The sequence below is a fragment of the Pan paniscus genome, chromosome 14 (genome assembly GCF_029289425.2).
Source record: "Pan paniscus chromosome 14, NHGRI_mPanPan1-v2.0_pri, whole genome shotgun sequence".
Taxonomy (NCBI): domain Eukaryota; kingdom Metazoa; phylum Chordata; class Mammalia; order Primates; family Hominidae; genus Pan; species Pan paniscus.
The window spans coordinates 44,807,350-44,821,042 of record NC_073263.2 but is presented as its reverse complement, the minus strand read 5'-3'; the positions used below and the strand labels follow the sequence as shown (position 1 = coordinate 44,821,042).

The window sequence follows — 13,693 nt, the reverse complement described above, 5'->3', positions numbered from 1 at the left end:
GCTGGGATTACAGGCCCTCGCCACCACATCCAGCTGATTTTTTGTATTTTTAGTAGAGACGGGGTTTCACCATGTTGGCCAGGCGGGTCTTGAACTCCGGACTTCCAGTGATCCGCCCACCTTGGCCTCCCAAAGTGCTGGGATTACAGGTGTAAGCCACTGCACTTGGCCTGGACTGATATTTCGAAGGGTAAGTTATGCACACGGGGGCAACAAATACTTTCTCCTTTCCATTTTTCCTATTGGGACATTCACCCCAAGGAGGGACACAATCAGGAAAACCTATAGTCAAGCAGTGGGAGGTCCAGGTCTGGCTGTGTAGGGGCTGACACAGCTGGTTTGCTGGCTCTGATGGCTTTGCGTGGGGGTACAGTGGAGACATTTGAACACACAGGACTCTAAGCTAGTTAGCAAGGGCCCTAGGGCCAATAAATATTTACCTTTTATTCCAAACTGGAGTTACTGTTTGGTGTGTTTGATAAAGACAACCTTCTTTACTCACTATGAGATTTCCTTGGTCCCCGGCTTTTCATACCCGTTAATGGCTTTATGGCCATTTCCTGTGAGGTGGCTAGAAATGTGTGAAATGCAGGTTATCTTCACTATTGAGTGGCAGTAGCTCTGAAAACAGTCAATAATAAACACTGAACATCTACTATGTGGCAGGCACTGAGTGAAGCCACTTTATACTCTTCTCGTTCACCCCTCCCACCGCTATTCTCATCCTTAGTTTTCAGGTGAGAGAGCAGGGAGGCCTCCTAAGGCTCACACTGTCAGTGGATTCATTCTCAAGTTCTCAGGGCAGGGTGCATGGTGTGATGTGTAGGTGGGATGTCACTGTGCTTTTTCAGGAAATTCTTGAACTCTCCTACAAGCTGTTTGTTCATGGCCAGGAAAACCCTACCACCAAACAGCCGTTTTTATTAATTTTCTGGTTGAAAATGTTTTATGAGTGCAATGGTTTGAGACCTGCTTGATCATCAGAAATAACTGTGGAGGTGTGGTATGGTGGCTCACGCCTGTAATCCCAGCACTTTGGAAGGCCGAGGCAGGAGGATCCCTTGAGCCCAGGAATTGGAGACCAGTCTGGGCAACACAGGGAGACCTTGTCTCTATAAAAAAAAAAAAAAAATTAGCTGGACATGGTGATCCATGCCTGTAGTCCCAGCTACTCAGGAGGCTGAGGTGGGAGGATTGCTTGATCTTGGGAGGTCAAGGCAGCAGTAAGCCACGATTGCACCACTGCAGTTATGAGGGCCTTTCCCTCATAATTGTCACTGTTATCTTGAAATTCACTGGTGAACCTTTTTTTCAGTGCTCTCTTTAGTTGTGGAACTCAGACCTAGGCACAGGTTCTCACCAGAATGGAGTACGATGGAACCTCAGGGCTCATATTCTCAGAAGAGCATTCCCGAGGAGCTGTTGCAGTCTGAGGATACTGTGGTCTTTTTCTGGAGTGCCCAGCTAGACATGAACCCTTCCTTGGGAATCACCCCAACCCCACAATTACAGCTCCTACTGGCTGTGAACACACATGCGCCCTCCTGCTTTCCTCTCTCTAACCCCTCTAGCCCCACTGACCTGACCCAAGATGGGCAACAATCAGATTGGTCTTGGAAACCTGGAAATGGGACCTAGAGTGAGTCAGCCAGTTATGGGGAGCTAAGCTGACCAATCATGTAAAATTGAAGCCAGAGTTGGCACCATATCAAGACAAAGCACAGTGCACGCCAAGTTATGGGGGAACTCAAACTGCATGGACCCAGGGAAGCCAATCTGTAGAGATCAGGATGCCGCAGATACACAGAGGCAGGCCACCAGCAAAGACCCTGCAGCCCAAGAAAGGGAGGGCCGGTCTCTGTGAAGACTGTGCCTCCTACCTTTGAGCCACCTTGAATGGACTTTTTAAACTTGTGTTTTGTTTTTTCAGACAGGGTCTCATCCAGTCACCCAGGCTAGAGTGCAGTGGTGTAATCTCAGCTCCCTGCAACCTCCACATCCTGGGTTCAAGTGATTCTCATGCCTCAGCCCTATGAGCAGCTGCAATAGGGCTACACCCTGCTAATATCTTGTATTTTTGGTAGCGATGGGGTTTCCCCATGTTGGCCAGACTGGTCTTGAACTCCTGGCCTCTAGTGATCCATCGTGCCTCGCTGGACTTTTTAGTCATGGTCTTGCTCTATCGGCCAGACTAGAGTACAGTGGTGCAATCATAGCTCACTTTAATCTCCAACTCCTGGGCTCAAGTGATCCTCCCACCTCAGCCTCCAGAGTAGCTGGGACTACAGGTGTGTGTCACCACGCCCAGCTAATTTTTTATTTTTTTGTAAAGATGGGGTCTCACTATATTGCCCAGGCTGGTCTTGAACTCCTGGGCTCAACTGATCCTCCTGCTTCAGTCTCCCAAAATGCTGGGATTATAGGCATGAGGCACCATGCCCAGGTGTGAATAAACTTCTCTTTCTTACAACTGAAAGGGCCTTGAGTAGGAGGGAACTGAGTAAGGATTAAGTGATAAAGACAAGCATTTTTGGGTGCATGCAAAAGTGTGTGTAGAAGCAGGTGGGCCTGCAGCAGGGGGGAGGTGAGACTGTTGTGAAGCCATGCAGGGAATGGTCTTTTCTGAGAACACGCATGCCTGTCTGGTGCCTGCCTCCTGTCCACAGTGGGATGTCCATGTGTAAAATTCAGTGTGGGTGTTGTAGCTGGGCCTCTGCCATGTCCAGAGTCTCTGGGTGAGAAGAACAATACAGCAAACCCCTCACCAGTCTTGAGCTGGGTGAGGCTGACAGGATCTTCAAACCACAGCAACATTAAAGATCATTTTCACCAATCTCCCGCCCAGTACAAAGATACCCTTTTCTTTGTACCCAGTACAAAGATACCAGCCTCACCTCAACCACTTTACCCAAACCAGGACAAGTTTCTCCATCCCCAGTTACTGATGACAACAGCTGTTTAAAAACACCCAGCAAAAATAAATATCACATGTGATGCACAGCGTGCAACCCCAGCTCTCACTTCCTGGCTTCTTTTCTAGTGCATGTGATGCCCTAGTCTTGATTGACACATTGTTTTTTGTTTTTTTTCATGTGGCAATCAACCAATTGAGCCCAACAGAAAGTATTTTTTTTTCTGTTCATTAAAATAATCCTGTTTTTTCTTTTCTGTCCTTTCCCAGTTGATTACTTGGTATCCATGTGCAACATCAGTTAAATCCAGCTTGAGAAATCAACATGTCGAGGTTCAGTTTATTTAGCTTGCAGGCTAAGGTTTATGGAGCTTGGGATGAATCTTTGTGTAGGTGGGTAACAGAATGTGATCTCAAAGCTGAGTGCTTCACGTTGTTAAGGTTTCACTTGCTGATGCTGTCTCAAGGTGATTAAGAGTTTTATTTTTGAAGTGGATAGGAAGGTTGGTGAGTAATAAGGATTCACTACCTCCATAAGCTGTGCTTGAACAGAAAAGCCTCTAGCAGATGTTGGCGCTGCTGTTTTCCATGCGTAAGGCCCTGGGCCGAGGTGGCTGAGCCATGCCAACAGTGCAGCAGGGGGAGGGAAGCAGGCACCCACCCTCCTTTCAGATCCATGACTCCATCAGAAAGAAGAAAGGAGACATTGTGGGGCTAGTAATTTAGCAAAAGCTTTGGCTCAAGCGGACTTGAATTCTAGCCTTAATTTTTTTCATTTGGGCCATGGCATGGTCAAGAACTTACCTTGGTTTTCTCTGCTTTTATTATTATTTTTTGAGACGGAGTCTCGCTCTGTCACCCAGGCTGGAGTGCAGTGGCACGATCTCGGCTCACTGCAACCCCTGCCTCCTGGGTTAAAGCAATTCTCTCAGCCTCCCAAACAGCTAGGATTACAGGCACCTGCCACCATGCCCGGCTAATTTTTTCCTATTTTTAGTAGAGACTGGGTTTCACTGTATTAGCCAGGATGGTCTCGATCTCCTGACCTCAAGTGATCTGCCCACCTCAGCCTCCCAAAGTGCTGGGATTACAGGCGTGAGCCACGGCGCCCGGCCTTGCCTGCTTTTAAACCAGTGTATCTCTTACCTTCCCTCCTTCAGTAGGAAAGTCACTCAAAATTGCTTTCTCAAACATTTGGTGAATCATCAAAGCAGAAATGGCTTCTCCTTCTTCAGTGACACTCATTTCCCAAATTTGCCATAGGCATACATATGCCTCACTCCATGCGTGGATCCTCTTCCAGTTGACTTAATTCACAGCCTCCATCACTGTACGGACCAGGCACTTTCTTCCATTTTGAGATGGAACTTACTTCTGTTGATCCCAGCAGAACCTGCAAGGCCTCCAACTCTGTAAACAGATCCCAACCCACTTCTCTCCCCGCTTTCCCTGACTGAAGCCACCTGCAGACTCCTGGGTTGTGGAGGACACAGGTGTGTGAAATTCAATACATGTCTGTCCAATCACATCTATCCTCTCTCCCACCTTTAGTCCTCTGGGGAATGGTTCCTCCTTCATGTCAGAATTTCAGGTATGCTTGAACCCAAAAGTCCAATGGGGCACAAATACAGCATTATGTATTTCTTGGAGAGGGCTTTAGTTTACCTTATAAAAGGCATGCTCTTCATATATATATTTCATATATATATATGAAAATACCCCAAATCATTAACATATGTATTCTCATTGTAAAAATATACACACAAAGAAAATTCCCCTTGTCTTGCTTCCTATTCCAGTCTCCTCCCCAGAGGTGGCACTGTTAAAGAGTTTGGTATGTTTCCTGTTTCCTGTGTGTGTGTATATGTATAAGCTCATGTAGCAATAGATATTGTTTCATTTTTATCAATTTAAAGGGGGTGGGCTTACTGTTAACATTGTTTTGAAACTTTTTACACTTAAGCATGTGGAACTCTTTCCCTGTCAGATACACTGATATGCCCCTCCTTTGTTTTTTTTGGAGAGAGTCTTGTCCTGTCACTCTGGCTGGAGTGCAATGGTGCTATCTTGGCTCACTGCAACCTCCACCTCCCAGGTTCAAGCGATTCTCCTGCCTCAGCCTCGCGAGTAGCTGAGATTACAGGCACGTGCCACCAAGCCCGGCTAATTTTTGTATTTTTAGTAGAGGTGGGGTTTCACCATGTTGGCCAGGCTGGTCTCGAACTCCTGACCTCAGGTGATCTGCCCGCCTCGGCCTCCCAAAGTGCTGAGATTACAGGCGTGAGCCACCGCACCTGGCCACTGATGTGCCTTTTTAACTGTTGCAGACATTCCATGATACAGACGAGTTATACTTTATTTAACCTGTCCCTGTTCATCGACATTCATTTCCAGTTTCCATCCTATTTAATTTTCTAGAGTCAGTTTTACCGAGATATACTTTTGTGAAAGAAAATAAGCACCGAGGACTGCACTCACACCTGCTGAAGGTCAAACCACAGAATGTTCCAATAGACTTGGATAAACAACTGCAGTCAGCATTCGCAGCTGTCAACAACTCTCAGCTGGGAATAGCCTAGTTAACTAACCAATCAGAACAGGTTTGCCATTTAGGATTTCTGCCCAGCCCAATGAAATGCCTCTGAAAACAGCGTTTTGTGGAAACTCCCTATAAAAATCCTCTACTGAGCTTGCCTTACAGGCTACTATTCAGGACTGCCTTGCTTCAGTGTACACAAATTGCAAATCTTTATTTCCCAAATAAAAGCTATTTCCCTCAACCTCTTTTTTTTTTGAGATGGAGTCTCTGTCACCCAGGCTGGAGTGCACCATCTTGGCTCAATGCAGTCTCTGCCTCCCATGTTCAAGTGATTCTCCTGCCTCAACCTCCCAAGTAGCTGGGATTACATGTGCGTGTCACCACACCTGGCTAATTTTTGTATTTTTAGTAGAGACGGGGTTTTGCCATGTCGGCCAGGCTGGTCTCGAACTCCTGACCTCTGGTGATCCTCCTGACTCGGCCTCCCAAAGTGCTGGGATTATAGGCCTGAGCCACCGTACCCAGACACTCTTTTAGTTAACACTTTTATGCAGTAAAACTCACAATGTGCAAGTTTTAACACACGCAGTGTCATGTAGCTGCCACCACTATCAGGATTTCCATTACCTGTGAAGTTACCTTGTCTTTCTTTGTAGTCAACCTCAGGCAAATACTGTCCTGTGTTTTTATCCCTCTGGTTTTGCCTTTTCCAGAATGCCACATACACGGAAGCATACAGTACATACCACTAAGAATCTGGTTTCTTTAAACCATTCCATTGTATGACTATACTACAGTTTGCTTTCTCTAGTTACAAGTTGGTGGACATTTGGATGGTTTCCTGTTTTTGGTGATTAGAATTAAAGCTGCTATAAGCCAGGAGCAGTGGCTCACGCCTGTAATCCCAGCACTTTGGGAGGCCGAGGCAGGTGGATCACGAGGTCAGGAGTTCAAGACCAGCCTGGCTAACTTGATGAAACCCCCATCTCTACTAAAAATACAAAAAAATGGCCAGGCGCAGTGGCTCACACCTGTAATCCCAGCACTTTGGGAGGCCAAAGTGGGTGGATCACCTGAGGTTGGGAGCTCGACACCAGCCTAACACGGAGAAACCCTGTCTCTACTAAAAATACAAAACTAGCCAGGCGTGGTGGCGCATGCCTGTAATCCCGGCTACTCAGGAGGCTGAGGCAGGAGAATTGCTTGAGCCCGGGAGACAGAGGTTGTGTTGAGCCAAGATCGCACCATTGCACTCCAGCTTGGGCAACAAGAGCGAAACTCCGTCTCAGAAAAACAAAACAAAACAAAACAAAACATTAGCCAGGTGTGGCGGTGTGCACCTGTAATCCCAGCTACTCGGGAGGCTGAGGCAGAGAATTGCTTGAACCTGGGAGGCAGAGGCTGCCGTGAGCTGAGATTGCGCCACTGCACTCCAGCCTGAGTGGCAGAGCGAGACTCCGTCTCAAAAAAAAAAAAAAAATTAGCTGGTTGTGGTGGCGCATGTCTGTAATCCCAACTACTCCGGGGGCAAATCTGGAGAATCATTCGAACCCGGGAGGTGGAGGTTGCAGTAAGCTGAGATTGTGCCACTGCACTCCAGCCTGGGTGACAAGAGCGAAACTCCGTATCAAAAATAAATAAAAAAAAAAAACTGCTATAAATCCTTCTATACAGGCTTTTGTGTGTACATATATGTCTTCATTTCTCCTGGGTAAACTTCTAGGAATGGGATTGCTGGGTTGTGTATGGTAGTGTGTTTAACTTTACAATAAACTGCCAAACTGTTTTCCAAAGAACCGGTATCCTTTGGCATTCCATGAACCATGTGTGCGTTCTGGTTGCTCTGCATGCTCGGTAGCACTTGACACTGTCAGGTTTCTAAAGTTTTAGCTATTCTGGCCGGGGGCAGTGGCTCACGCCTGTAATCTCAGCACTTTGGGAAGCTGAGGTGGGCGGATCACCCGAGGCCAGGAGTTCGAGACCAGACTGGCCAAGATGGAAAAAAAACCCATCTCAACTAAAAATACAAAAGTCAGCTGGGTGTGGTGAAGAACGCCTGTGATCCCAGCTACTTGGGAGGCTGGGGCAGGAGAATCGCTTGAACTGGGGAGGCAGAGGTTGCAGTGAGCCAAGATTGTGCCACTGCACTCCAGCCTGGGTGACAGAGAGATATACTCCGTCTCAAAAACAAAACAAAACACCCCCTTTCCCCACCAAAAAAAAAAAAAAAAAAAGTTTTAGCTATTCTGATAGGTATGCAGCATTCTTTTGTAATTTGCATTTCTCTAATGACCAATTATGCTGAGCAGCTTTTCATGTGCTTGTTCATCTATACCTTCTTGATGAAATGTACGTTCTCACATTAATTTTTTTTCTTTTTTCTACCTCGCCTGGATATTGCCTGTTTTAAAACTGAATTGTTCTATTATTTTATTGAAGTTTTAAGAGACCTTTATATAGTCTGGATACAATCCTTTATATGTGTTTCACAAATATATTCTCCTTTATATGAAGTTTCCCTTTTAGCATCACTGGTGAGAGAACATTATTTCTGAAGTGCTAATTGGCAGTTTCATGCCAGTTGTGTCTCTTGGAGGTCAACATCTGACAAATGTCTGAACATATGGCTGAGTGAGTGCTCACAAATGTCTCAGCTGTGTCCTTGGGATAGGGGTGGAGGTAATTGGTAGTCCAGAGGGGAATCTGGGGGAGTAGGCAGGCTTGAAGGGACTTGGATAAGAGTTCATTTGGTAGCCTGCTACCATTCAATCATTTGTGCCTTTTCAAAAGTCCATCTTTTCTATGTCCACTAAGTTAACAAACATTCCTTAACAATGTATCAGGGAATTTTGACGTGGTTAGGTTCATCCATTTCCCATTCTGTGTTTGCTGTGTTCTTGAACCCCTATGTCCACTCCCACAGGGTGTGCACACTAGGCTGTGACACCTCTGGGAGACCAACTACTCCAGATTTTTCACCTGCAAGTGGTTAAGTCAGGCCAACTTCCATTGGTGACCCGTTATCTCTACTTGAAAAAAGATAAGGAGATTCTCCACTTTGGCCTCAGCTCTTAGCTAGGTTCTTTAGTCCAGCTAGGAGTTACTGAGCCTCCACCAAGAAGGTGAATCATTTGACCTCATTTAGCTCCTCCTCCTTATTTATCTTTATTAGAGCTTGCAGTGATGGAGAGTAAGTGATTGGGACCTCAAACTTCTAACACATAATTCTCTCAGGCTGTTTTGGAATGCTACTCTAATTAGACTATATTAAAGAAATGTGTTCAGGGATGAGTCAACAGGAAAAAGCCTGCTGCAAATAAAGGAGTCATTGAGTTGTTGGCATCAGTTTGCACCTGTGTGCAGAGCTGATGGAGGTTAGCCCCGCCTAACTCCTCATCCATTCCACTTGGGCCCAGGGTGAGATTACCTGATTCCAAGTTGCTCTATTAGACTGAGAATATACTTAACTTGTCAAGTCACAATCCTTTACAATCTGCTGTATCTACAGGTACACTGAAAGTGTGTGCAGGTTCTCATTCAAACCACCTTGGGAAGTAAGGCTATTAGAATTCTCTTGTATTTGCTCTTTCTGTATTTCCTGCTCTTTGACTTTTATGAACTCCTAGACTTCTTTAAAACACAATTCATATACCAACTCCTAAGAAGCTTTCCTGATTCTCCAAAAATTTAACTAGTTGTTTCATTCTCTGTGCTACCCCATATTTTATATAATAGCCAACCCTGATAAAGTACTTTTTATGTGCCATGCAGTGTTCCATATATGAGCATTAAATTGACATTTAATTTTCATCACAATTCTATGAGGTAGATACTCTTTAACATTTCGGTTTCACAGACAAGTAAACAGGCACTGATGGTAGGCAACTTGTTCAAAGTCCCAAGCTTTGAATGTAGGTAGCTCTTAAAACATTCTCCCATATATTTCTACTGCTGCACTTAAGACACTATGCTGCCATTTATTTGCTTCCCAGTCTTCTTCAATACCACAGCTCCCTAAATGCAAGGACCTGTCTTATTTGTTCGTCTCTGTATCCCCATTACCTGGGGGTCTCAAGCTGACGGACTTCCTTTGTGCTCACTGGGTCATGGCAAAGACCCCCAGCTGTGACCACCCAAGCCAGCAATTTTCTCACGAGCCTGGCATTGGAGAGTCATTGAATCTTGGATGGAAATATATCAAATACACTGGCCATCTGTGGTCATTAATGGGAAGTATCTCCTCATTTGAATCTACAGCAAAGACAGAACATCATTCCATAATAAGAAACTCTACAAAAGAAATAAACACTGGAAACCCAATCTCTACAGGCAAAGCAACTGAGGCAGAATCCTGAAGCAATTATTTTTGGTTCAGGAAAGGTAACCCTTGAGACTTTGCCACCAGCATTTAGTGAGGAGTCACTGAACCCTAGGGAGGCGAATGATAGCTGTGGGCACTGAGCAGTGGAGCACCCATTATCTAACACATGGTGGCCAGGAGCCTATGTTCCACAGTGCCATTCTGGGATTTGATCTGCCTCCTTTCCTTGGCTAGACCTGGGGCAGGTTCTACTGTATATTCTACTGTATGACCAAGGGCAGGTTCTTTAACCTTTCAGTGCCTCTGGACTCACATTGATAGAACACAGATAATAAGAGAACACAGATTACAGGGTGGCTGGGAGGATTAAATGAGTTATATGAGTTAAATGTTTAGCATGGTGCTGGACACACAGTAAGGGTCCAAGAAACATGAGCTATTATTCTTCCTGCTTATTTAGTAAGACAGGCAGAGAACTGGTAGTACGTAAGGTCCATTATCACAAATACGTATCACCTCTACCCCTGTGCCTGGCACACAGTGGGCAGCAATGCTTTTTTGAGATGGAGTTTTGTTCTTGTTGCCCAGGCTGGAGTGCAATGGTGCGATCTCAGCTCACCACAACCTCCGCCTCCTGGGTTCAAGCAATTCTCCTGCCTCAGCCTCCTGAGTAACTGGGATTACAGGCATGTGCCACCACGCCTGGCTAATTTTGTATTTTTAGTAGAGACGGGGTTTCTCCATGTTGGTCAGGCTGATCTCGAACTCCCGACCTCAGGCGATCCACCCACCTTGGCTTCCCAAAGTGCTGGCCACCGTGCCTGGCAGCAATGATTTTTCACTGAATAAATAAATGGCAAAGTGGTTGACAGGCTTTTGTTCAAGGAAATACACTGGAATGGTAATCAGAAGTAAAGCTTAAATGTCAAGAGGACCAGCCCAGTAAGCTCTTAATTCAACATTCTATTGAGATCGTTGTATTACAGACATCCACTGTGTGTTCATAATAGATCAGCCTGAGGCACTGTATAAATCCTTTTGTGTCTTAAGAATTATCAATGATTAAATTATATTCAATGAGGTTTTAAAATTAAGTATACGTTACTGCATTCAAATACCTGAAACACTGGAAATCCATGAAGAGCACAAGTGGCAACAATGAATTAACTAGAGTCTTCTCATGGAGAGCAACACTTCATTTGCACTTCTGTACCTACACGGTATTGTTACCCATCCACAGCTGCATTTCCCACTAGATTGTGAATGCTTATGTCTAGTGCTTTTGTATCTCTAGTGCCTGAGATACAGTCATGCTTAGTAAATACTTCCCAAACAAATAGCCATTGTGTTTCATGACCAAACCAGATTATAGTTTTTAGTCCAGAAACATATTCTTTTGGTGAACTCACACTTCTACAACACAATAAAAAAACTTATACCCTTGAGACCACTTAAATGTAAGTTTCAACATTTAAAAATACGGTACACAAGAAAATCATTCTTGAAAGCCCTAATATTTTAGACTAAATGACTTAATAGAACTCAGTTAAACTGAAAGCTAACGCATCTGCAAAGTCCTTTTAAATTTACAGTTTCTAGGCTGGGCACGGTGGCTCACGCCTGTAATCCCAGCACCTTGGGAGGCTGAGGCAGATGGATCATGAGGTCAGGAGATCGAGACCATCCTGGCTAACACAGTGAAACCCCGTCTCTACTAAAAATACAAAAAATTAGCCAGGCATGGTGGCCGGTGCCTGTAGTCCCACCTACCTGGGAGGCTGAGGCAGGAGAATAGTGTGAACCCGGAAGGCAGAGCTTGCAGTGAGCCGAGATGGCGCCACTGCACTCCAGCCTGGGCGACAGAGTGAGACTCCATCTCAAAAAAAAAATAAAAATTTACAGTTTGTAACACAATCAGATAAAAGCCCCTGCTTTTCTTTTTTTTTTAGATGGAGTCTCCCTCTGTTGCCCAAGCTGGAGTGCAGTGGCACAATTTTGGCTCACTGCAACCTGTAATCACGCCTGTAATCCCAGCACTCTGGGAGGGCGAGGTGGGTGGATCACAAGGTCAAAAAATCGAGACCATCCTCGCTAACACGGTGAAAACCCGTCTCTACTAAAAAAAACAAAAATTAGCTGGGCGTGGTGGTGGGTGCCTGTAATCCCAGCTACTTGGGAGGGTGAGGGAGGGAACTGCTTGAACCTGGGAGGTGGAGGTTGCAGTGAGCTGATACTGCGCCACTGCATTCCAGCCTGGGCGACAGAGTGATCCCGTCTCAAAAAAAAAAAAAAAAAAAAATGACATTAAGTCAGGCACAGCGGCTCATGTCTGCAATCCTAGCACTCTGGGAGGCTGAGGTAGGAGAATCAATTGAGCCCAGGAGTTTGAGAACAGCTTGGACAACACAGTGAGACCCCATCTCTACAAAAAACGTTTTAAAAAAGTAGCCAGGCATGGTAGTGCATGCCTGTAGTCCCAACTACCTGGGAGGCTGAGATGAGAGGATTGCTTGAGCCCAGGAGTTTGAGACTGCAGTGAGCCATGATCCTGACACTGCACTCCAGCCTGTGTGACATAGTGAGACACCATCTCTTTAAAAATAAAAAAGAAAATGATATCAGGCTCAGGAACTTTCTCTGGACTCACGTCAGAGAAACTAATCCGAGCACTTTGGGAGGCCGAGGCAGGCAGATCACTTGAGGTTAGGAGTCCAGCCTGGCCAACATGGTGAAACCCCGTCTCTTCCCAAAATACAAAAATTAGCCAGGTGTGGTGGTGGGCACCTGTAATCCCAGCTACTCGGGAGGCTGAGGCAGGAGAATCACTTGAACCCAGGAGGTGGAGGTTGCAGTGAGCCGAGACTGCACCACTGTACTCCAGCCCAGGCAACAAGAGTGAAACCCTGTGTCAGGAAAAAAAAAGAAAAAGAAAAAGAAAAAAGGGCAAACAAAATAAAAAAGAGAGCCACTTTATCATCTCCTGGACTCTCTCACACAAATGCTAGGGAAAACGGCCAATGCAGTGAAAGTGATCTGCAGCAGGTGATGTCTGCAGCTCCCCTCTCAGCCCAGCACCCCTCCCCACAACACAACTGCATTGGGAGCCTCAACCATGCAGAGGTCTAAATCATAGAGTCCACTCTAAAGCTGCACTCTCTACAAGGTACTTTCTTTTGCGGCGGGACGGAGACTCGCTCTGTCGCCAGGTTGGGGTGCAGTGGCGCGATCTCGGCTCATTGCAACCTCTGCTTCCTGGGTTCAAGTGATTCTCCTGCCTCAGCCTCCCGGGTAGCTGGGACTACAGGCACGCACCACCATGCCCAGCTAATTTTTGTATTTTTAGTAGAGACGGGGTTTCACCATGTTGGCCAGGATGGTCTCAATCTCTTGACCTTGTGTGATCCGCCCGCCTCGGCCTCCCAAAGCGCTGGGATTACTGGTGTGAGCCACTGTGCCTGGCCTCTACAAGGTACTTAAGTGTCACAGAGATTACATTGTTAGCGAAAGGATCTTGACTCTAAAGGTGGAAGTTTATTCTTCATCCTGTGGATAGGAGGAGTTTGGGTGTCAGGATTTAAGGAGGGTGGAAGTTTAGTCTTCATCCTGTGGCTAGGAGGAGTTCGGGTGTCAGGATTCAAGGAAGGGTAACAAAGACAAACTCCCATTCCTTCACAATTTTGCTGGGATCAGCTATTTTCTTGGTTTGGAGGTGAGATGGGGTGGGGAGAGAGAATTCTGGGAAAGTAGACTCTGATTTTTGGCCATGGGTAGAATTCCTCCCAAGAGGAACCAGTACTCACGATGGTATGCTAGGCAGGAAATGGTTCCATAAAATGGACATTACTTACCACTCAGCATTGTGAGGATCAAATGAGATAATATTTTACACTACTTACCATACTATTAGGCACATACGGCCTGA

General features: G+C 45.8%; 1 long non-coding RNA gene across 1 annotated transcript; it reads right to left on the bottom strand.

Moving 5' to 3' along the window:
• Positions 1-2,074: 2,074 nt before the first annotated feature.
• On the bottom strand, positions 2,075-10,460 carry LOC134728835 (uncharacterized). The gene is made up of 2 exons (XR_010109682.1): positions 9,513-10,460; positions 2,075-4,304 (listed from the first exon to the last, which is right to left on the bottom strand). It is a non-coding gene; the product is annotated as an uncharacterized LOC134728835 (long non-coding RNA).
• Positions 10,461-13,693: the final 3,233 nt, after the last annotated feature.